Source organism: Aquarana catesbeiana, linkage group LG05, assembly GCF_042186555.1.
Source record: "Aquarana catesbeiana isolate 2022-GZ linkage group LG05, ASM4218655v1, whole genome shotgun sequence".
Classification (NCBI taxonomy): Eukaryota; Metazoa; Chordata; class Amphibia; order Anura; family Ranidae; genus Aquarana; species Aquarana catesbeiana.
Genome location: NC_133328.1, coordinates 581,292,579 through 581,316,824, shown reverse-complemented (window position 1 = coordinate 581,316,824; position 24,246 = coordinate 581,292,579). Strand labels below are relative to the sequence as shown.

Here is a 24,246-nt window from a genome sequence, read left to right as displayed (position 1 = left end):
AGAAAGCTAATGACACCCCCAAAACAGTTCGCAGATCTCAGAGCGAAATGAAAATTCAGACAACACCCATGCGATCCAATTCTGCTGTGAAACAAAAAATAAGGTCCTGTGCAAGTTTGGTCCAAAATGCGATGCAAAATCAACTATACAATCTGTATGGCTGAGTTTGCATCACACAGACATCGCATGTGATTTGCAGTGCGGGGCAAATCACATCCGATGTTGAACAGCACAGCAGTGTGAACCGGCCCTAAGGTCCCTTTGCCACTTGTGTGACTTTTCCTGTGACTCCTGCATCCATAGACCTCAAGATTACACTGGCATTGCTTCAAATCACATCAAATGTGCGGCAAAAATCGCTGGTCTTTTAGATCGCACAAGTGTGAAAGGGGCCTTATGGACCTCAAGTTGTAGGAAAAGTCGGCCAAGTGTGAAAGGAACCTAATGAGATTCATTGAAAAAAACTTTGAATTAGGCCCCATTTGCACTTGTGCGACCAATACCTGGGTAATCTTGCAGTATATGGACCTCAAGTCACATCAAAGTCAAACCAAAGTAGTGCAGGGGCACATTTAACCCACTTGCAGGATTCACAAGTGAGAATAGTGCCTACTTCAAAGGTATTATCCATGAATCTCATTCACACTGCTGCGACCTGAAAGTCACATTAATTTGCTGCCACTTTGCTACTGCAACTTGGTCCCAACTTCTGGAAATGCCTGTGTTATATTGCGCCCTATGTACCTCAAGTCACATGAAAGTCACACCAAAGTAGTACAGGGACTACTTTGAAGTTGTTGCAACTTGAAGTAGCACAGATATGAATGGTTATCATTGAGAATCATGGGGTACAACTTGTCAAGCAACTTGGAGGTCCAAAGTCGCCCAACTGTGAAACAAGTCATATATATTTTAATAGAAAGGAGCTCTCATTTATACTTGCATTTACATCAGCAGAACACATGCAGGAAGTGATGTGTGCACATGGGCCAGAAGCAAATGTGTGGGGATGCCAAACAAATCAATGAACCCCACCCACACCAAATCTAATTACCACATCCACCCCCACATTGATTAAGCACAAGTACATATCATACCCTTATCTGGAAAATGAGCAGCACCTCCTCTTTGCTAAAGAGGGACCTCGCCATGTCCACCTAGATGGAGATCCTGACCAGCACAGGAACCTCCGGGTGATTACAATGACTTATTTCTAGGTCAGAAGGCGAAACCACGCTCTTTTGATCGCAACCACGATTAGAATTTTATTATTTTTGTTTATTTGCAGATATGCAAATTTGTATTTCTTTCTACTTATGATATTTCAAGGCATTCAATAAGAAATGGTGTCCCTGGGATAGCAGCAGGTGAATGACAAAAACAAAAGGCCCAGTTTGAGCCCTGGTTCACACTGACAGCGGGAGGAAATCATTCAGCTAAACTCACACAATTTCATTCCCACATGTCAGTCCCGACTGCAGGGGGAATTTTAGAGACATCTGTGCAGGTTTCTGCACTGATATCAATACAAATTGCACCCCAAAGTCGCACCAATTAAAACGGTGCAATTGCCACCAATTTGACATGTCAAATTGCACCAATGTGAACTAAAGCTGACACATACAACAGCTTTCCATCAGCTGAATTCATTACCTGCAATTGTCAACAGCTGTTATATATAAAGATTCCACCTTTATCATTATTTACTTGCAGGTGTGCAGAAGCCCAGGTTTACATTGGAGCGATTTGAGAGATCAAATCGCATGACTATTGGTAGGGATGAGCCGAACACCCCCTGCTCGGTTCGCACCAGAACATTCGAACAGGAAAAACGTTTATTCGAACACGCGAACACCGTTAAAGTCTATGGGGCACAAACATGAATAATCAAAAGTGCTAATTTTAAAGGCTTATATGCAAGTTATTGTCATAAAAAGTGTTTGGGGACCTGGGTCCTGCCCCAGGGGATATGGATCAATGCAAAAAAAGTTTTAAAAACGGCCGTTTTTTCAGGAGTAGTGATTTTAATAATGCTTAAAATTAAACAATAAAAGTGTAATATCCCTTTAAATTTCGTACCTGGGGGGTGTCTATAGTATGCCTGTAAAGGGGCGCATGTTTCCCGTGTTTAGAACAGTCTGACAGCAAAATGACATTTCAAAGGAAAAAAAGTCATTTAAAACTACTCGCGGCTATTGCATTGCCGGTCCGACAATACACATAGAAGTTCATTGATAAAAACGGCATGGAAATTCCCCACAGGGGAACCCCGAACCAAGATTTAAAAAAAAACGATGTGGGGGTCCCCCTAAATTCCATACCAGGCCCCTCAGGTCTGGTATGGATATAAAGGGGAACCCCGGCCAAAATTTTTTTTTTTAAATGACGTGGGGGTCCCCCTAAATTCCATACCAGACCCTTCAGGTCTGGTATGGATTTTAAGGGGAACCCCGCGCCAAAATAAAAAAAACGGCGCGGGATAAGGGTCCATACCAGACCCTTATCCGAGCACGCAACCTGGCAGGCCGCAGGAAAAGAGGGGGGGAACGAGAGAGCGCCCCCCCTCCTAAACCGTACCAGGCCACATGCCCTCAACATTGGGAGGGTGCTTTGGGGTAACCCCCCAAAACACCTTGTCCCCATGTTGATGAGAACAAGGGCCTCATCCCCACAACTCTGGTCGGTGGTTGTGGGGGTCTGCGGGTGGGGGGCTTATCGGAATCTGGAAGCCCCCTTTAACAAGGGGACCCCCAGATCCCGGCCCCCCCTGTGTGAAATGGTAAGGGGGTACAAAAGTACCCCTACCATTTCACTAAAAAACTGTTACAAATGTTAAAAATGACAAGAGACAGTTTTTGACAATTCCTTTATTTAAATGCTTCTTCTTTCTTCTTTCTTCTATCTTCCTTCATCTTCTTCTTCTGGCTCTTCCTTCGGTGTTCTCGTCCAGCATCTCCTCCGCGGCATCTTCTATCTTCTTCTCCTCGGGCCGCTCAGCACCCATGGCATGGGGGGAGGCTCCCGCTCTTCTCTTCATCTTCTTCTCTTCTTCATCTTCTTCTTCATCTTCTTCTCTTCTTCATCTTCTTCTCCGGGCTGCTCCGCACCCATGCTGGCATGGAGGGAGGCTCCCGCTGTGTGACGCATCTCCTCTTCTGACGGTTCTTAAATAATGGGGGCGGGGCCACCCGGTGACCCCGCCCCCTCTGATGCACGGTAACTTGACGGGACTTTCCTGTGAGGTCATGGGGAATGCCACAGGGAAGTCCCGTCATGTCCGTGCATCAGAGGGGGGCGGGGTCATCGGGTGGCCCCGCCCCCCGTTATTTAGGAACCGTCAGAAGAGGAGACGCGTCACACAGCGGGAGCCTCCCACCATGCCAGCATGGGTGCGGAGCGGCCCAGAGAAGAAGAAGAAGATGAAGAAGAAGAAGAGAAGAAGATAAAGAGAGGAGCGGGAGCCTCCCCCCATGCCATGGGTGCGGAGCGGCCCGAGGAGAAGAAGATAGAAGACGCCGCGGAGGAGATGCTGGATGAGAACACCGGAGGAAGAACCAGAAGAGCCAGAAGAAGAAGAAGAAGAAGATGAAGAAAGATAGACGAAAGAAGAAAGAAGAAGCATTTAAATAAAGGAATTGTCAAAAAACTGTCTCTCGTAATTTTTAACATTTTTGACAGTTTTTTTGTGAAATGGTAGGGGTACAAGTACCCCCTTACCATTTCACACAGGGGGGGCCGGGATCTGGGGTCCCCTTGTTAAAGGGGGCTTCCAGATTCCGATAAGCCCCCCGCCCGCAGACCCCCACAACCACCGGCCAGGGTTGTGGGGATGAGGCCCTTGTCCTCATCAACATGGGGACAAGGTGTTTTGGGGGGCTACCCCAAAGCATCCTCCCAATGTTGAGGGCATGTGGCCTGGTACGGTTCAGGAGGGGGGGGGCACTCTCTCGTCCCCCCTCTTTTCCTGCGGCCTGCCAGGTTGCGTGCTCGGATTAGGGTCTGGTATGGATTTTTGGGGGGACCCCACGCAGTTTTTTTTTTTAAATTTTGGCGCGGGTTCCCCTTAAAATCCATACCAGACCTGAAGGGTCTGGTATGGAATTTAAGGGGACCCCCACGTAATTTTTTTTTTTTAAATTTTGGTTCGGGGTTCCCCTGTGGGGAATTCCCATGCCGTTTTTATCAATGAACTTCTATGTGTATTGTCGGACGGCAATGCAATAGCCGCGAGTAGTTTTAAATGACTTTTTTTCCTTTGAAATGTCATTTTGCTGTCAGACTGTTCTAAACACGGGAAACATGTGCCCCTTTACAGGCATACTATAGACACCCCCCAGCTACGAAATTTAAAGGGATATTACACTTTTATTGTTTGACTTTAAGCATTATTAAAATCACTGCTCCTGAAATAACGGCCATTTTTAAACTTTTTTTTGCATTGATCGATGTCCCCTGGGGCAGGACCCGGGTCCCCAAACACTTTTTATGACAATAACTTGCATATAAGCCTTTAAAATTAGCACTTTTGATTTCTCCCATAGACTTTTAAAGGGTGTTCCGCGGCATTCGAATTTGCCATGAACACCCCAAATTGTTCGCTGTTCGGCGAACTTGCGAACAGCCAATGTTCAAGTCGAACATGAGTTTGACTCGAACTCGAAGCTCATCCCTAACTATTGGCAGCAATGGCACTGTTCCAATCGATGCAACACTGATTATGTGGTGCCGCACCAATTTGCTAAAGTAGTTCTTGCACTACTTTTGCCGATTTCAGGTGCGACTTCAATAGACATCTGTGTATGAAGCCACACGGATGTCTATCAAGTAGCACCTGAAATCGCGCTGACCTTGCTACTTTGAAATTGCGCTACTTCAAGTGAAGTAGCGCGATTTCAACGTAGCATTAATGTGAACCAGGGCGAAGAGATTTGTTTTTTGGTGCACATATACATATTGAAATAAGACATTGCACTTTCCCAAAACCACCACCAAAAACTAAAGAGAGAGAAAAGAAGAAGAAAAAAAAAAAAAAACACCACCACAACAAAGCTCAATAATGTACTTTTATTTTGCCAGCAGAAAAAAAAATGTACATTTATTTACTAGCTTCAAAAAAATTTGGACAGGATATATGGTGCTACATTTAGCAATTGGATTTTAAGGGCCCTGCTCATAGGAGCTTACAATCTAAAATTTGACAAAATCTAAGAGTGGACATAGCTTTACTTTCAGTGTATAATGGGCAACACATCACATTTTTATCTGCAAGATTATAGAAACGTACTTACAGTCATTATTATTACAAAGCATTCCAACATAATATTAGAAAAGACACTTATTCAAAACACCCACCACCAGCCCACAATCCACACATACATACATTGGTGACCATGTTCTGCTGGAAGCTGCATTTCTGTGTACACGATTAAGCAATGAGATCAAAAAGAGTAGAAGGTCAGCAGATGCTTCCAAACGATGTTCACATGGTCAGACGGGAACAATACACACAACATTGACAGCATGGTCACATAAACCCACTTTTGATTGAAAAAATGCACAAGAATTTCAGCAAATATCCCTAGTTGGGCATTTGTCAATATGCACAATATCATTAATTCTCCCCCACAAATCACAGCAAAAAAAACCTGACCTTGTCAGGCCAAACGAACCCCCCCTACTGCAGGCCTTTATATAAAAGAGGTTGTATTGTTAGCACACTGACATGCCCAATAGAAGTACACGCCCACCAGTATCTTTCAATCTATCTGTTCATGTATGTCTAAAGTGATTGCACCTGATGGGCAGGAACACATAATACTATTCTCAACTGTCTTAGTCCTTGGCTATGTGCATCAAATCTCCAACTACAGGCCAAAGATCAAAGTCCATTTGCATCCACATAAACAAAGCAACAGTTTTCTAAACATATGTACCTGTGCAGTATAAACCCTAAAATTTTAAACGTCCAAGTCCCTGGGCATGATTAGTGCTAATAAACATTAACATCAGTCCCTGGCTGCAATGAGCTTCCAATATAAAGTCCAAAATTAACTTTCTTACATTAGAACCTATTTCGACAGGGGACAAATGTAATGCCAGCATGTCTTTGGAGTGTAGTGAGAAACCCACACAGGGAGAACATATAAACTTCAACACAAGCATTAGCATGTTGGGGAATTGAACCAAAATCCCAAGTGCTGCTAGACAGAACTGCTACCCACTTAGCCACCAGGCAGCCTCACACATGTTCTCTGCATCTCTGTGGTGTGAACCAGCCCTAAGTCCATAGCCACGCTCAGTGTCACAAGCAATATACAATATATTGGCCTAAGTATTGGGATGCTTGCCTTTAAACGCACATGAACTGTAATGGCATCCCAGTATTAGTCTGTAAGGTTTAATATTGAGTTGGCCCACCCTTTGCAGCTATAACAGCTTCAACTCTTCTGGGAAGGCTGTCCACAAGGTTTAGGAGTGTGTCTATGGGAATGTTTGACCATTCTTCCAAGTGCATTTGTGAGGTCAGTCACAGATGTTGGACGAGAAGGCCTGACCTACAGTCTCCTCTCTAATTCATCCCCAAGGTGTTCTGTTGTGTTGAGGTCAGGACTCTGTCCAGGCCAGTCAAGTTCCTCCACCCCAAACTCCCTCATCCATGTCTCTATGGACCTTGCTTTGTGCACTGGTCCAAATTATTTGGTGGAGGGGGGGTTATGATGTGGGGTTGTTTTTCAGGGGTTGGGCTTGGCCTCTTAGTTCCAGTGAAGGGAACTCTTAAGGCGTCAGCATACCAAAACATTTTGGACAATTTAATGCTCCCAACTTTGTGGGAACAGTTTGGGGAAAGCCCCTTCCTGTTCCAACATGACTGCACACCAGTGCACAAAGCAAGGTCCATAAAGACATGGATGAGCAAGTTTGGGGTGGAGAAACTTCACTGGCCTGCACAGAGTCCTGGCCTCAACCCGATAGAACACCCTTTGGCTGAATTAGAGCAGAGACTGTGAGCCAGTCCTTCTCATCCAAAATCAGTGCCTGGCCTCACAAATGCACTTCTGGAAGAACGATCAAACATTCCCATAGACACACTAAACCTTGTGGACAGCCTTCCCAGAAGCTGTTCTAGCTGCAAATGGTGGGCCAAATCAAATTTTAACCCTACGGACTAAGACTGGGCTGCCATTAAAGTTCATGTGTTTGTAAAGGCAGGCGTCCCACTACTTTTGGCTAAATAGTGTATCTGGCAAGATTTACAATGGTGGTGGAACCCTCCTACACATAAATACTACATTTAGACATAGTTATAGGACCCAGGAGATGAGACAACTTCTCTACATGAAGCAGCATGTTTGGGATATGAACCCAGATGCTCAGGAATACTAAGCAGAAGTTCTAACCTCTAAGCCATGGAGCTGACACATGTGAGAACCTCCTACACATAAATACACATAAACTGGATTCTTTGGACATGTGATAGAATTACATTACTCTAGAGTTATTCTTCTTGATTTATTCTGTGATATTTGGTGTTTTTTTGTGGGTGAGTAGAATATTACCCTCAAATTTTTGGGAATTACATTTTGATTTCTGATGATGGTACACATATCACATTTTTTGGGCTCAAATTATGAATATTTGGAAATAATAAAAAGCACAAAAAATTGTGATTCATTTTAAATTTGCATCAGCAATGGTATTGTTTGTGGATTATAAAGACACCTGTGTGAGTTTAGGTAAAGATTGTTGTGAGATGGAGAGTAACAAGTAAAAGTGACAGAGAAAAATATATTTTACCAAAGCATTCCACATTCTAGCATTCTTAGGCCCCTTTACACGTGCGGATCCCGGGAGGATCCGTATTCAGCCATCCGCTTGCTCAGCGGGTATCGCTCCATTGATCCCCGCTGAGCCGGCGGATGACTACTCCGTCTCTGCACTCTGCAGAAACGGACCTGTCAGATCTCCGCTCTCCTCTTGGGGGGGATTGGATGAAAACGGACCGTCTGTCCGTTTTCATCCGATCTTCAGATGGAAGGAAAAATAGGGTTTTCCTCCATCATCATTTTCAGATCATAGCAGAGACTGATGTCATTGGATGTTCATCCGCTGACATCCGCTATCCCATAGGGATACATGTATGTCCGTTTTTCATCCGAAAACGGATGGATGAAAAACGAACATTTGGTCCGCAGGTGTGAAAGGGCCCTTTAAAAACAAAATATTTTAAGTAGAAGCAACAATGTTGCAAAGGAAAATTTATTTCAGAAAAAGATACATTTCATCTCAACATTAAAAGTTTTTTTTGGTGAAAGTTACAATTGTTCCATTAGAATCAATGGCTAAACCTTGCATTGGACTATAATAGAGCAGATTTTTCTTCCAAAAAATGCTCTCTAATTAGCTCTCATTTTGGTATTTACTATAGCGCCGGGTAAAAAAGACACTGGAGCTAAAATTAGAGCTATTTTCAGGTCTGAGCATGCTTAGTTGTGCTGGCACCTAGTTGTCGAAAACGGGGAATTTTTCACTTCTCAGACTTTTAAAGATATTTCAGTGTAGAAATCACTTTTTCACACAGTTTAAAAGCAGATTATCTTTAAATAATATACCGCATATTTCAGTACCATTTAGGCAATTATATCATGCTCTAAACATTATTTCCATGTGCAATTCTCCAGGTTTTAGCAGAGTAAGGGTTTGGGCGCTATTTGGTTTCAGGGAACAATAGTAAATTCGATTTTGGGAGTATTTTCTCACCAGCGCTATAGTGAATACCGTTTTAGTGCTAATTAGCGCGTTTAGCGCTAAATTGCAGTGAATTAGCGCTAATTCGAGGCAATTAGCGCTAATTAGCACCGCGGCGCTATAGTAAATGACCCCCAGTGCCTCTGATATGCCAGCCAATGGCTGGGCCTGCTGATCAGGAATAATCTTGAGTACCTCCACAAACTGGTCCTTTATGGACTGAGATACTCCAATCGCCGCAAGAGACGGCTGCACAACTAAACATGCAAGAGCAATGTTGTTTTTAAAAAGAAATTCCAATTGCTCATCTGTTGGATCCTTCAACATTTGCGCATTGTCTACAGGACAAGTCAGGTTTTTATTTACCGAGGATATAGCAGCATCAATTGCTGGACTCCCCCATTTCTTATAGAATTCCTCCTCCATATGATAAAGTATAGAAAACTTTTTTAGAGGAAAAAACTGTTTATCTGGGTGCTTCCACTCAGAATACATCAGCTTTTTTAGCCATGAATGGATAGGAAAGGCATTCACAGATTGGGGAGGCTTTAGTGATCCCAAACCAGAGGTGGGCTCATCAATAGACTGCGCTATAGGCAGTAAAAAAGTTGAGCAAACCAACTTAGTAAAGGAGTGTACCAACAGTCTCTCTCGTGAGGCTGCTCCCTCCATATTAGGATCTTTGGAAGAGGAGACATCAGCCTCTTCCTGATCCTTTGATAGAACTTAATGATCTCCTGCCTCTTGTTCCTCAGTATGAGGGTCCTGAGCAATAGACGGGGCTCTGCTACCCTTAGGTCCACTGTGGGAAGCGAACATAGCATCAATCTTCTGTTCCAAACTTAAAACGGTAGATGAAAAAACCTCCTAAGTAATAAACATAGGGGCTGAAGTGTCCAGATCTACTGCAACACCAGTCTCCCCTGACGGCTCACTCTGACCGGCCGCATCACTCTCAGAGGAGGATGTCATTTTCTTAGACATGGATTTAGATTGCCGTAAAACAATCAAACCTCTAGAACCCTTTGAGGTGTTTCTCGTCCCCCTTCCGCTCATAGCCTGATGCACAAAGCAGAGGCACTACCAGAAGGAATGCATACACTGCTAGGTCTATAGTCCAGCACAATTGCTGCTATTAATGCCCAGCCTGATGCAACAGTAAAAAAGGTGTCAAAGGAAATGCCCGTGTCAACAAACCTGCTAATGCCACCTCTATGCTCTTGTGTCTCTCCACAGCCTGCAGTAGCACATAATGTGCTTTTGAAAACTTGCCTCCTTGTGTCCTGGTGGCGGACAACACTGATGCCGCTAAGCCCCGCCCCCGCGTTACCTACGGCTCCACCCCCTATTTTAAAAGCAGGGTTTTCCCACGCGAGCGGCGGACTACAGGTCCTCTCAGAGAAGCATGGCGCGGGGGGTTTGCAAGCCACCGAGCGGCGCGCTGATCGCGCTTCCTGCGCTTCCACCCCATGAGGGGGAGAGTATCAGCATAGGGGGGGCGATAAGCGGGGAGAAGAACCCCCCCCCAGCTTACCGGAGGATCTGCTGTTCAGTTGGAGGAAGCATTTCGGCTCTCTGACACAGCGCTGTTTCCAGCATGAGGAGGTGAGTGCTCAATACAGCCCGCAGTGGTGACACATAGGTATGACAACATTTTTATGTTAAAGGAGACATTCATAGGAAAATTCAAAAAAATTTCTTAGAAAACTCCACTTACCTTTCCCGCCGCAGGGTTTTCTGTGGTAAACCAACAGACCCAATCTTCACCCTTCACGGTGGGTTCCGTTAAACCTTCAGGAGCAGGGGATCCCAGTGCAGGTGCGATTTCCAGTGCATGCAGCATGCCATTAGGATTAACTCCTTAACGCCAGTGCCTCTAAGCCCTTCAAGGGATTTATGAACATGTGACTATCGTGATTGGCTGTCACAATGGTCACATTAATGGAAAGCTCCCAATTGCAAGCAGCAATCAAGAACTTTCCATCAGCACAGTTACCGGTGCCTAGGAGCGCAATCTCGCCACAGCATTGATTACATTTTTGTACTCAAACTATGCTGTCTCTCAGCATCAATGCCCACCAGCCGAGGGGCTGCATATTTGGGTACAGCACATTTTTCTGTGCAGCTGCAGGAACCACCCGCACAGATGTGACCCTAGCCTAAGAGGTTTTCAGCTTTACAGCCGGGCTATTTTTTTTTATAAAAAGCATACAATATAGCTAGCAGGTTTCCACTAAGCATTTTATGCAAGGGGCAAAACACACAAACAAAACACATTTACAAAATTAAAAGTAAAAAGGAAATAATAAGTGCTCCAAACCTTGTTGCTTTCTGTAGCGACAGTAGCTTGTATGCTATTTGCAGAAAGGAGTACAATTTTTTCATTTGTCAGACCTAGAAAACTTGTCCTTGGATTATGAATCAAGGGGTTCTACAGGAGAGGGGAAAAAAAAGTGCCCTAATAAGCCAAGATTTCTAGACAGCAATACATACCATGAACATATGCATAAATGCTAATACAACTCACAACATACCTGTGGGTTCCTGTATGGTTCAGATTCTAACCACTTCCACTGAAAATGCTCTCCTTTGCTGCTTACTGCAACTAGTACAGAATATAGTGCCCCAATGGCAACAAATTTAGTTCCAGCCTATATAAAAGTATTAAAAGCCCATAGATCCATTAGTATACAACACCTGAATATCTACTAACATGCTTGTTTTTTAAGATAATACAGTATTGTGTCTTTAATGGGAGTGAACAGCAACTTACAGAAACCCAGAGCAACTAAAATTGTCTTTGCAGACACTGGTCTGGGCCATCACAAATTGCTGCTCTCTTCACAATATTAAAAACTCCTTCTGGTAACAATCTGTCACCAGTCTCTTGCACAAGTACCCCCTAGAAATGTCACCTCTAGTGACACCAATGGCTTACAATTCTCTCAATGCTGGAAAGAAATAGACTAAAGCTAAAAAGATACAAGACTCACAAAGCAAACATCTTGAGACTACTATATTATAAAAAAGTTTTAAAAAGGACGAACAATCAATATTTAATAATAATCTATATCTTTGCATAAAGTTAGTCATAACAGGCTCTTTATACAACATTGCCCTAAATAAATGACATCACATATCTAAATCACTACTAAACATAACACCAACAGGGTCACAATTAAAAGGAATATCTAACACACAAAGGTTTTCCTTATTATTTGGCATAATCACTATACCCATTCCAAAAACAAAATAGTGCAGATTACCTTTTCTGGCCACCACTGCAAGTCTTCTCCCAGTGACACTGGACTCAGTATTGGGGTGTTCTTCTTGTTCAAACTGGGCTCACCTTCTTTACTTGTGGAGCCCCGTTCATTATCAAATGAGGCCCCATCAAGCCACCACTTCTTGCGCAAGCGTAAAACTGACTTACGTTAACGCAACAGCTCAGAGTCTCTTTCTAAGGGAAGAAGGAAAATTGGTATGCAATTGGGTCACACCAGTGGGATAAAAGTAAGCCAATCTCTGTTTAAGACCCTTCTTATCCAGCAGCAAGTAAAGCTTATGTATGCTCTACAGAAATGATCCACTGCTACCATTTCCAGGGTCAAACTAAAGCTTGAATTATGGGCATGGCTTAGTCCTTAATGAGATGTTTAATGCAAGGCTAAGTTATCAGATATGAAAATTATAAATCAGAACCAAATATAGGTACACAAATACATGTAAAAACAGTTAATGGACCAGTTGCATAATAAAATAAAATAAAAAAAACAGTACAGTAACAGTCTTAATAAATAACAGGTTGAGAAAGGCAGCAGACTGCCTCAATTTGTTTCTTGAAAGGATAAGTTCACCTTAGGGTACATGTTCCATGTTCCCCATTGTTGCAGCCACTCCCTGCTGCTCTCTCCCAGTGACATCAATACGGGGGAGAAGCTCCACTCACACGTCATTTAAAGAGCTCTGTGTATGAATGAACTACAAATCCCGACATACTTTGTGTCTGTCAGCTTGTAGTTCTCAATGAATGACCATGGCGCTGTTGAGCACTGTGGTAGTTCATGGAGTCTTCCTGTCAGTGTAAAACTGCCTGCCCATACGATGTACAGGCATACAGCTCAGACTGATGCCACGTACACACGGTCGGACTTTTCGTCTACAAAAGTCCAACGGACGCCGACGGACTAAAGCTGGCTGGTAATCCGATCGTGTGTGGGCTTCTCCGGACTTTCAGCAGACTTTTTCAGCCTCAAATCCGACGGACTTTAGATTTGAAACATGCTTCAAATCTTTACGTCGTAACTACGACGGACCCCTAAATCCGCTCGTCTGTGTGCTAGTCCGACGGACAAAAACCCATGCTAGGGCAGCTATTGGCTACTGGCTATGAACTTCCTTATTTTAGTCCGGTGTACGTCATCACGTACGAATCCGTCGGACTTTTGTGTGGTCGTGTGTAGGCAAGTCCGTTCGTTAGAAAGTCTGCTGCAAGTCCGCCGAAAGTTCGCTGGAAGTCTGTCGGACAGGCTGTCGGACTTTTGTAGACGAAAAGTCCGACCGTGTGTACGCGGCATGACAGTCTGTAGGAGACCTGCATGGCATCAACTATTTGCTAATTGCTGGTGCAATGCTTTCCATGCTCCTTAAAAAATAAATAATAAATGCGTATTTTTTTACCTGCGTAAAAAAAATGTGCATTTATTTCCTTAAAAGTGAACTTATCCTTTCAAATCTTGCAGATTACAAAAGCAATGTTTCCCCTTGAAGTTTGCTCCCTTGTCTGGCCAAGGCCATACCAAGGAAGTTCTATTAATAACTTTATGCAGTTTAGGCTAGAATTCCAGTAGGAGAAACTTGGGACACCACTTAGCCTGATATCACAAAGATGCCAGATGTGGTGAAAGGACTAGAAATCTAAAAAGCTCACCATTAGATTAATAAGTTATTCAACCCCCATTAAGTCAGTTCTAGATGGAAGTATCATTCCCAATTGGTAACTTGTCAAGATGTACATTTTGAGGCCTAAAATAAACTTTTCTATAAACTGGTTACAAGAGCCAGTTTTGTCAGTGGCTTCAATTTGGCCATGACTTCAATACCATCAACATATGCGGTTTGCAGTACCACGGTATTAAAAATCAGGTATTGTGAGGGGCGTGGTCTGGACATGACTGAGTGAAGACGTGTGCTTGAGGAGCTCCCGGTCCGACCCGTCCTTAAACAGCTTTTATTCAGCATATATTTTCTCGGTACACCTGGAATGTACTCCGCTGGGAAGCGGAGAGGAAAGCAGAAGAAAAAAGAATCTCCCAAACCACACAGGAGTGCAGATAGCCAGCAATACCTTTCAAACAATTAAGGGGCCTCCCCGATCACCAAGATGGTGGAGACCACGAGGCCTGGCCCTCCTGCTGAACAACAGCCGCGGGCCCCCTCTATCTCCCTACCGATGGCAGGTAACCTAGATGTGGACTGTACTATCCCGGAGATGTTCCGAATGGAAACCCAAGCACCGTCACAGCCATCTCCCATGCCGTTGATCCTGAAAGCTGATGCTGAGTTAAGAGCGCTGCTGCAGGCTCTCCCAACACGGGCGGACATAGAGGCTATAGTCAGCAGAATGGAAGCAACTCACTGTAAAGAGATGGCGGTAGTGAGACAAGAAGTGCAATCACTATCGGAACGAATGGGGACTGGAGAAGCCTCAGTGTCTGCAATGGAACAGCGGATCTTGGCGGCAGAAGCAACAAAGGCATCCCAGGCTGAGGCTATTCTTACACAACAACTTCATATGGAAGAAATCGAGGACCGCAACAGGCCCAATAATCTACGCCTGAGGGGCTTGCCAGAAGCCACTGGAACGGAAGACCTGGCGGCATCTGCCCTCGCAATTTTCAGAGACCTAACGGGAACCTTATTCCCCCCTAATCTGTCCTTCGATTGGATTCACAGAGCTCTCGGCCCCCGCTCAGCTGACCCAGACAGACCAAGGGATGTCATCTGCCGAATCCACCACTATACCCACAAGGAGCTAATACTTCGTACAGCATGGGAGAAGGGAGATCTGGAATTTGACGGAGCTGCTGTTTGTATCATGCGACACTACAGCGGAGGGCCCTGTTGAAGCCAGTTCTGGAAGCTGCCAGGCGCAGTGGTCTCACATACCGGTGGGGCTTCCATATCTCCGTAACATTCAAAAGAGCCCAGCATTCCTTTACTCTCCGGACCCCCGCAGACCTTCCTGCTCTATTTTCCTTTATGGACACAGAACCCATTGAGGATCCTGACTGGCTGCAGCTGTTACAACGCTTCAACCCCCGTTCCGCAACGTCGGGCATACGAAGAGCCAGATCACCCAGACCACAGAGGAGCCGGCGCAGATCTCGTCTCAACTCTGCAGAAGCACCAAGAGAGGACTGATGGTCGCCAGTATTGCGGTGAGATAACAGAAGCCAGTCTCCCCCCTGATGCTCCCTTCCCCCCCTCTTTGTGTTCTTGTGTACTTCCTGGCCCCCCCCCCCCCCCCCATCCCCTGATTCTCTCTTCTCACTCTGATTTTGAACCATCGCTACCTCCTGGGATTCCCCCTCATAGTTTGAGACTTGCTATGTTGACTGCCCTCACCCCCCTCTGGCCATAGTATTAGAAGTCACCAGCCATCCGGAAACAGTAACAGCTTACAGGGAGGCCGGGTGGAGGGGATCACTCTACGAACGCCTTACATAGGCAGAAATGTGTCCGTGTATTCTCTGCATCTCTGCCTGCACAAATAGGCTTGTTATTGGAGCACTCTGTGGAGAGTCTTTGAGGGAGGGAGGAGCTGCGTGCAGAGAGGGGGGAATCCCTCTCTCCCTGCTCACTGTAAACTCTACGGGAGAACCAATTCATCTCCTTTGATTGCTTTCTCCTCCCCTCGCCCCGCCCTAACTACTTCCAACCAACGCCCCCTGACACAGGACTCAAACACACTTTTCTCGAGCAGAAGGGCTAATGGGACATTTTGGTAGTCACCCAGAGGACTTCAGAACATGGATTGGGGTCACCAGATGATTCAGCATCTCCTGTCGTGCTGAGGACAAACAGAGACTATGTTTAGACCTGTGGACTGTGTTGGAGGTGCTTCGAGGTTGGCTGATCTTTATGCTTATTTGGTGCTATGGTCTGAAATACGTGGGGTTAACTATGCTGTGAGATTGTATAGTGGTATACTTTTGCTGCTGTGGATATATCCTCTAGACTAGAGAACACCCACCTTTGAAGGTTAAGACTTGGGCAGTATTTGCTGAAATGAGCCATATCCACAGCGTCACCAATGCTCCCGGGTGACCCCGGGGGGTTTGCGGGGGAGGGGTGGATTAGGATGGGTCATCCGGATATGGAGGGAGGGGGAATGCGGCTTTGTTTCCTATTACCAATTCTCGGGCTTATGACAATAAAAATAGACGGGGGGATAGGTGAGTACCCGGGTCTAATTTGATCCTTTGGTTTATTTCCTATTTTTTATATATACGCATTTAAGTTGTTATAGAGTTAATTGTTAACTTACGTTATCAAGCTGGGAGGCATGGAGTGGATCGGGAGACTCTCTCTCGCTCAACTCTTACCTCTTCCCCATTAGGACAAAGCATCTCCCTGGAGCGAATCGGGACATGCTTCTTAGCAAATAAGTTTATTTGCACTTAGTTATACGACAGTCGGATTTAACTGTCAGTTATCCGTCTTGTTGGACGGTTACATACTCACCTTTTCTGTCTTCTTTTTCTTTCTCTTTCTTATCTTTTCTTCTATCCTGCTTTTTTTTTTTATGACTGGAACAGGGCCACACGGGCCTACATTTTACAAAGTAACATTCAATACAGAGTGTAAATCAACATTGCTATATAACAACTTATGATAATAGATATTCCTCCTATATCATTGTCGCCCGGTGACATATTATATACCATTAACAGGAGGTTTTTGTGTTCGGTGTTGAAGCTGTCGTCTGCATTTATTAATATCCAGATGTGCTGTCAAGGAGCGCGTGTCCCGTCCCTTTATTTTCTTTTATTAATAGTAAAGAGAAGAAAGAAAAAGAAGTGAAGAATAGTGGGATGGGGGGGGGAGAGAGAAGAGGGAAGAGGGTTTGGGGAGGTGTATAGGATAGACTGGGGCGGAAGATCCCCTTGAGCATGGGGTGTCACAGGGATCCTCTCTTGGTACATTGGTTTGAATCAGCTTTGGCTACGTCTATAGGGGGCTCATTCTCCCCTGAGTGCCTGACCTCCATCTGAGTAAATAAAGATATTACATTGTTGCCAGGTGTTAGTGAAGGATTCCTGTCTGTTCTGTGCTGTAAGAATTAGGTCTTCCATTTGTTTTATTTCCTCTATTCTCTTTAGCCAAAGTTTTATGGAGGGTGGGTGTGTGAATTTCCACTGAAGTGGTATGCAGGCTTTGGCTGCGTCCAATAGGTGTCTTATCAGTGATTTTTTGTAGATTTTCTCGGGGATGTTAGTCGCATGCAATAGGAAGAACGCAGAATTTATACGTTCCGTAAATTTTTGGGTTATTCTTCTAATTTCTTGCCAGTACTGGGACAGTTTCGGGCAGGACCAGAAAATATGTAGAAGTGTCCCTTTGTCAGTCATGCATCGCCAGCAGGTATCAGGTGTTGTCGGAAAAAATTTGTGAAGTATTGTCAGGGTTCTATACCATCGTGACAGAATCTTGTAGTTGGTCTCCTGAATTTTACTACAGATGGAGGATTTATGTGTGAACTTTAAAATGTATTGGCGTTTGGGTGTATTGAAGTGACAGTTCAGTTCTGTTTCCCATTTGGCTAGGCCCGGTGTAACGGAATCTGCCTTTGGTGTGTTTAATAGGTCATATGCCAGTGAAAGTGTGTGTGTTATGGGTCCTGTGTTGTCGCAGAGTTCCTCCAACAATGTAAGGGGTTTGTCGTTGGTGTTCGGTGGTTTTAAAGTATGTAGGAAGTGGCCTAATTGCCGAGATCTCCAGAAGTCTAGGCCGAACCGTCCTCTAGGACCGGACAGCTCAGCTATAGTGTACCAACGCCCTCCTGTACTAAAGTGGGCTGCTTGGTGAACCCCCGCTTCTCTCAGTCTCCGGAAAATAATATCTTGCATGCCTGGTGAGAATTTGGGATTACCCAAAATTGGGTATAGAGTGTAGTGTATTGGGGGAGGACAGCGACGTTTTGGAGAACCGCCCAGTACAAACCTTGGTCGTGTTGCCAATCAATGGATGATGTTTCATCTCTGTCGGTAGGGTATTGTAGCACCATGGGGATCTATTCAGGGGGACTTCTCTTTGGTGTTGTTCTAGTTGTGTCCACGACTTGGTCTCTTGATGTCGGCACCAGTCTATTAGCCTCCCTATATGTACTGCTTGGTTGTATGCCCTAATGTCTGGTACTGCAAGGCCGCCATGTTGTTTGGGGAGTATCAGTAGTTGATGTGAAAGCCGAGGTCTCTTTTTAGCCCATATGAATTCCCTGAAAGTAGCTTGTATTTGTTTGAAGTATGATGTGGGCATATGAATGGGTAACGCCTGCATTAAGTATAGGAACTTCGGGAGTATTGTCATTTTTAAAATGTTACATCGTCCTATCCATGAGTGTAGTCCCGTGTGCCATTGGTTGAGCAGTGATCTAACGGTCCGAAGTAGTAGTGGGAAGTTCAGTTCATACAGTCTTGAGAATGTGCAGGATATAAGTGTGCCTAGGTATTTCAGGTCCATTTTAGTTTAAAGCTAGATTGTAGGTGTGTGAGTTGAGAGTGCGGGATTCCCACCCCTATCGCCTCTGACTTAGTAAGGTTTATTTTTAAGTTAGAGAGTATTCCGTACGTTTTAAATTCCCTTAGTAAATTCGGGAGGGAAACCGCTGGGTTGGTGAGTGAGAACATAAGGTCGTCCGCATACGCCGATACCTTATATTGAGTTTGTTTTACTGCTACACCAGTGATATTGGGGTTCAATCGTATGTGACATAAAAAGGGTTCTAAGGAGAGTGCAAAGAGGAGGGGTGACAAAGGGCACCCCTGTCTGGTCCCGTTAGCAATTGGGAATGGTTTTGATAAAACTCCGTTTGCTTTGACTCTAGCTAACGGTGTGTCATATGCCGCTGCAATCCATCTAATTATATTGGGGCCTAGTCCCACATGTTGTAGTGTAGCGTACATAAAGGCCCAATTGACGTGATCGAATGCTTTTTCCGCATCCGTTCCTATGAATACACTAGGAGTTTTGGTGTGTATGGCCATGTAAAGCAGGTTCAGGACTTTAGTGGTGTTGTCTCTGGCCTCTCTGGTTGGCACGAAGCCCACCTGGTCTAAATGTATTAGCTGGGGAATATGGGTTTGAAGTCTCATGGCTATAATCTTGGTAAACAGTTTTAGGTCGGTGTTCAGCAATGAAATGGGTCGGTAACTTCCACAGTAACTTGGGTCTTTCCCCTCCTTCAGGATGACCGATATTTGGGCTTGTAATGTGGTGGTGTGCAGTTTTCCTCCTCTAAATAGTGTATTGAGCAGTTTAACGAAGTGGTCTCCCAGTGATGGTAGTAGTGTCTTATAATATTGCAGCATGAGCCCATCCGGCCCAGGGGCCTTCCCTGGTTTGGTGTTTTTAATTGCTAGTTGCAGCTCGGAAAGTGTGATAGGTTCTTCTAGTAAATCGCGTGTCTCTGTCGGCAGGGTGGGCATACAGGATTCAGTGATATATTCGGATATCTGATCAGGTGATGGTGCTGTTTCGTGTAGGTTGTATAGCGATTCGTAAAAGGATTGGAATTCCTGTGTTATGTGTTGGGGTAGAGTTACCTTTTGGTTCGTCGCAGAATGAATAGAAGGTATATATGAAGCTAATTTTTGGGAGTGTAGGGATTGCGCCAATAGTTTACCGCACTTGTTACCCGACTCGTAAACCTTCTTTCGCGTGATCTGGAGTGCCGTTTTAGCTCTGTAATTAAGTAGGTCAGTTACTTGTGTGCGTAGTGCGTCCAGTTCGTTACCTATTTGTTATAGATAGTTAGTGATTTCCTTTGTCACGTCCGTGAGTACCTCAGGGTTTTGTAGCAAGCTCTCGTTGAGTCTCCATGTTTTCCTTTGGTCTCTGTAAAAGTCCGTCAGGAAGTACGTCAGAGTAATCGGGGCATGGTCTGACCATGTGATGGAACCCAGGGAGGTGTCTTTCACTGCGTGTAGCTGGCCGTGAGGGAGCAGAAAATAATCTATACGTGTGTACACATTGTGTGGTCGAGAGAAGAAAGTGTAATCGCGTTCTCTGGGGTGAAAAAGCCACCAGACATCGATCAGCTGTGATGAATGGAGTGCCAGTTGAATGGCTTTACGCATGCCACAGGTGGTAGAGGATGTGCCCGTTGAGGTATCAACCTCAGGGTGTAAGGGGATATTAAGGTCCCCTCCCACAATCAGCTGCCCCTCTGAGAATTTTCTCAGTATGGTTAAGTGTTTTTTGACAAAGGCGTCTTGTTGAGTGTTCGGGGCATACAAGTTTGCAATGGTCACTCCTATACCCCCTATCTGGCCCTTAAGGAATAGAGATCTGCCCGAGGGATCTGACTTGACAGCAGTCAAAGACCATGGTATTTGAGCCGAGATCAAGATTGAGACTCCCCTGGATTTGCCCTCCGGGTTGGTGGAGTGGTATACGGTCGGGTAGTATCTGTTTTTCAAGATTGGGAATGTGTTTTTGCGGAAATGAGTCTCCTGCAGCAGAACTATGTCCGCCCTCAAGCGTCTCATATCATTAAGCAACATCCGCCTTTTTTTTCATGTACATAGTTACATAGTTACATAGTAGTAGGTGAGGTTGAAAAAAGACAAAGTCCATCAAGTCCAACCTATGTGTGTGATTATGTGTCAGTATTACATTACATATCCCTGTATATTGCGGTCATTCAGGTGATTATCTAATAGTTTCTTGAAGCTATCAATGCTCCCCGCTGAGACCACCGCCTGTGGAAGGGAATTCCACATCCTTGCCGCTCTTACAGTAAAGAACCCTCTACGTAGTTTAAGGTTAAACTTCTTTTCTTCTAATTGTAATGAGTGGCCACGAGTCTTATTAAACTCTCTTCTGCGAAAAAGTTTTATCCCTATTGTGGGGTCACCAGTACAGTATTTGTAAATTGAAATCATATCCCCTCTCAAGCGTCTCTTCTCCAGAGAGAATAAGTTCAGTGCTCGCAACCTTTCCTCATAACTAAGATCCTCCAGACCCTTTATTAGCTTTGTTGCCCTTCTTTGTACTCGCTCCATTTCCAGTACGTCCCTCCTGAGGACTGGTGCCCAGAACTGGACAGCATACTCCAGGTGCGGGCGGACCAGAGTCTTGTAGAGCGGGAGAATTATCATTTTATCACTGCAGTTGATCCCCCTTTTAATGCATGCCAATATTCTGTTTGCTTTATTAGCAGCAGCTTGGCATTGCATGCCATTGCTGAACCTATCATCCACTAGGACCCCCAGGTCCTTTTCCATCCTAGATTCCCCCAAAGGTTCTCCCCCCAGTGTATAGATTGCATTCATATTTTTGCCACCCAAATGCATTATTTTATATTTTTCTACATTGAACCTCATTTGCCATGTAGTCGCCCACCCCATTAATTTGTTCAGGTCTTTTTGCAAGATTTCCACATCCTGCGGAGAAGTTATTGCCCTGCTTAGCTTAGTATCGTCTGCAAATACAGAGATTGAACTGTTTATCCCATCCTCCAGGTCGTTTATGAACAAATTAAATAGGATTGGTCCCAGCACAGAACCCTGGGGAACCCCACTACCCACCCCTGACCATTCTGAGTACTCCCCATTTATCACCACCCTCTGAACACGCCCTTGTAGCCAGTTTTCAATCCATGTACTCACCCTATGGTCCATGCCAACGCACCTTATTTTGTACAGTAAACGTTTATGGGGAACTGTGTCAAATGCTTTTGCAAAATCCAGATACACCACGTCTACGGGCCTTCCTTTATCTAGATGGCAACTCACCTCCTCATAGAAGGTTAATAGATTGGTTTGGCAAGAACGATTCTTCATGAATCCATGCTGATTACTGCTAATGATATCATTCTTATTACTAAAATCTTGTATATAGTCCCTTATCATCCCCTCCAAGAGTTTACATACTATTGATGTTAGGCTAACTGGTCTGTAATTCCCAGGGATGTTTTTTGGGCCCTTTTTAAATATTGGTGCTACATTGGCTTTTCTCCAATCAGCTGGTACCATTCCAGTCAATAGACTGTCTGTAAAAATTAGGAACAACGGTCTGGCAATTACCTGACTGAGTTCCCTAAGTACCCTCGGATGCAAGCCATCTGGTCCCGGTGATTTATTAATGTTAAGTTTCTCAAGTCTAATTTCAATTCCGTCCTCTGTTAACCATGTAGGTGCTTCCTGTGTTGTGTCATGAGGATAAACACTGCAGTTTTGGTTACTGAAGCCCCCCGATTCACTCGTGAAGACTGAGGAGAAGAATAAATTCAATACCTTTGCCATCTCCCCATCCTTTGTAACCAGATGTCCTTCCTCATTCTTTATGGGGCCAATATGGTCTGTCCTCCCTTTTTTACTGTTTACATACTTAAAGAATCTCTTGGGATTTTTTTTGCTCTCCTCCGCTATGCGTCTTTCATGTTCTATCTTAACCATCCTAATTGCACCCTTACATTTCTTATTGCATTCTTTATAAATTCTGAATGCTGTGGATGATCCCTCAACCTTGTATTTTTTGAAGGCCTTCTCCTTTGCTTTTATATGCATTTTTACATTGGAGTTAAGCCATCCAGCATGTTTGTTCGCTCTTTTAAATTTATTACCCAATGGGATACATTGGCTAATGCCCTTATTTAATATGCTCTTAAAGCAAACCCATCTCTCCTCCGTATTCTTTGTTCCTAATATTTTATCCCAATTTATGCCTTTTAGCAAGGTTTTTAGTTTAGGGAAGTTGGCTCTTTTGAAATTCAGTGTCTTTGTGTTCCCTTCATGTTTCCTATTTGTGTGATTTATACTGAAACGAATTGACCTGTGATCGCTGTTACCTAAATTGCCCCGTATTCCCACATCTGTTATCAGGTCTGTATTGTTGGTAATCAGTAGATTTAGTAAGGTTTTATTTCTAGTTGGTGCGTCTACCATCTGACCCATAAAATTGTCCTGCAAGACACTAAGGAACTGGCGAGCCTTAAATGAATGCGCGGTTCCCTCCGCCCAGTCTATGTCTGGATAATTAAAATCCCCCATTATGATAACATTCAGACCTTTTGCATTTAAAGAAACAATCCTGATCTCAGCCATGCTCAAGGGGATAAGAATACAAAAGATAAGAGAGTATGAAGGTTGGAAATGGGAATAAGATAAGGAAAAGAAAGAGAGGTGGGGAAGGTGGGGGTAAGAAAGAAGAAACCTAGAGAGGAACTAGTCTCTAAAAATGACCAGTCCTCTACTTGTGAGCCGAGTGTCTACCGAAGAAGTGACCCCTCTGCGACACTTCAGCTCACTTGGTTACAAATCTAAATTTTAGCAAAAGATAGTTGCTATCATGCTCCCCAGATCCCTGGGGGAATGGGCGTTGTCCTAGGTGGGGGTGTGTTCAGCAAGGGCTACTAGTGAACTCCCGGACCCTTCCCGACCACTTCTGCCTAGTTTATGTATCTGTGTGTGGGGAACAGCTTGACGGGTATTAGGAGGTGGTATATAGATGTTTGTGATGTGTGGACCTAAGAGAAAAAAAACCCCATAGGCAATCACCCTGTGCATAAACATTCTAAAGTTCAACAGAGTAAAACTTTTTCTTCAACAGAACACATTGGAAAAGGCAGACCTAGCAAAAAACAATAATGCATTGCACCCATCATTCTTTTCCCCCTGGATCCCTGGGGGTTCCCCCCGGGTCCCCCCCAGACCACAGACCCGTAAGCAAAGGTGTGTACAGATCCTCCCCCCCCTCCCTCCTCCATCCCCCCCGCCCAAATGGCCCTCCGGGTCTACTCCTCACCCCTTTGCTACTGGTTATCTGAAATCTCAGTTCTCAGCCCCCATGTCTCACTCCTATTTCTACTTTGTTGACTCCTGATTCCCCAAGGAATGCTCATCTTATGTGTATCAACAGTTAGAGTCCCAATTTACTGCATTCGATTTTAGTCCTTTCTTCCTGGCTACTCACGTGACCTGCATTGGGATTGGGACTCGGAGCGTAGAGTAGTAAAGATGAAGAAGAGTAGTAAAATGCCGGTAGGAACCGGAAAGTCTCTAGTACTGTTTAGAATAAGTCTGGTTCCAGGGGGAGGACTTCTTCCCTCGCTCTCCAATAGGGGTGTCAAATACTTGCTGGTATCTTGACATCCGAAGACACTGAGTCCAGTCTTCAGTAAGTTGCCCGGGGTAACTCCGTCTTTCTATCCTGCTTTTACTAACATCTATTTATTCCTCTCCCTTTTGACTTTCCCCCAACCCCGTCCCTTCGACC

The 24,246-nt window shown here is 44.6% G+C and overlaps 2 protein-coding genes and 1 long non-coding RNA gene across 6 annotated transcripts in view; 2 read left to right on the top strand and 1 right to left on the bottom strand.

The window, feature by feature from the left end:
* LOC141146076 (V-type proton ATPase subunit C 1-like) overlaps positions 1-24,246 on the top strand; it is a 107,716-nt gene that overhangs the window by 63,330 nt on the left and 20,140 nt on the right. The gene's annotated exons all lie outside the window — the stretch shown is intronic.
* Positions 11,063-12,212, bottom strand: LOC141146155 (uncharacterized). Its single transcript, XR_012244736.1, has 3 exons — positions 12,012-12,212; positions 11,280-11,396; positions 11,063-11,176 (listed from the first exon to the last, which is right to left on the bottom strand). It is a non-coding gene; the product is annotated as an uncharacterized lncRNA (long non-coding RNA).
* Positions 14,583-24,246, top strand: part of LOC141145415 (small ribosomal subunit protein mS35-like) — a 111,827-nt gene continuing 102,163 nt past the window's right edge. For 3 of the 4 annotated variants that reach the window (XM_073632064.1, XM_073632061.1, XM_073632060.1), the window contains exon 1: positions 15,652-15,874. The gene's annotated coding sequence lies outside the window, so the exon portion shown is untranslated. Of the gene's footprint in view, positions 15,186-15,651; positions 15,875-24,246 lie in introns of those variants that run through there. The other variant, XM_073632063.1, reaches the window with a different exon arrangement.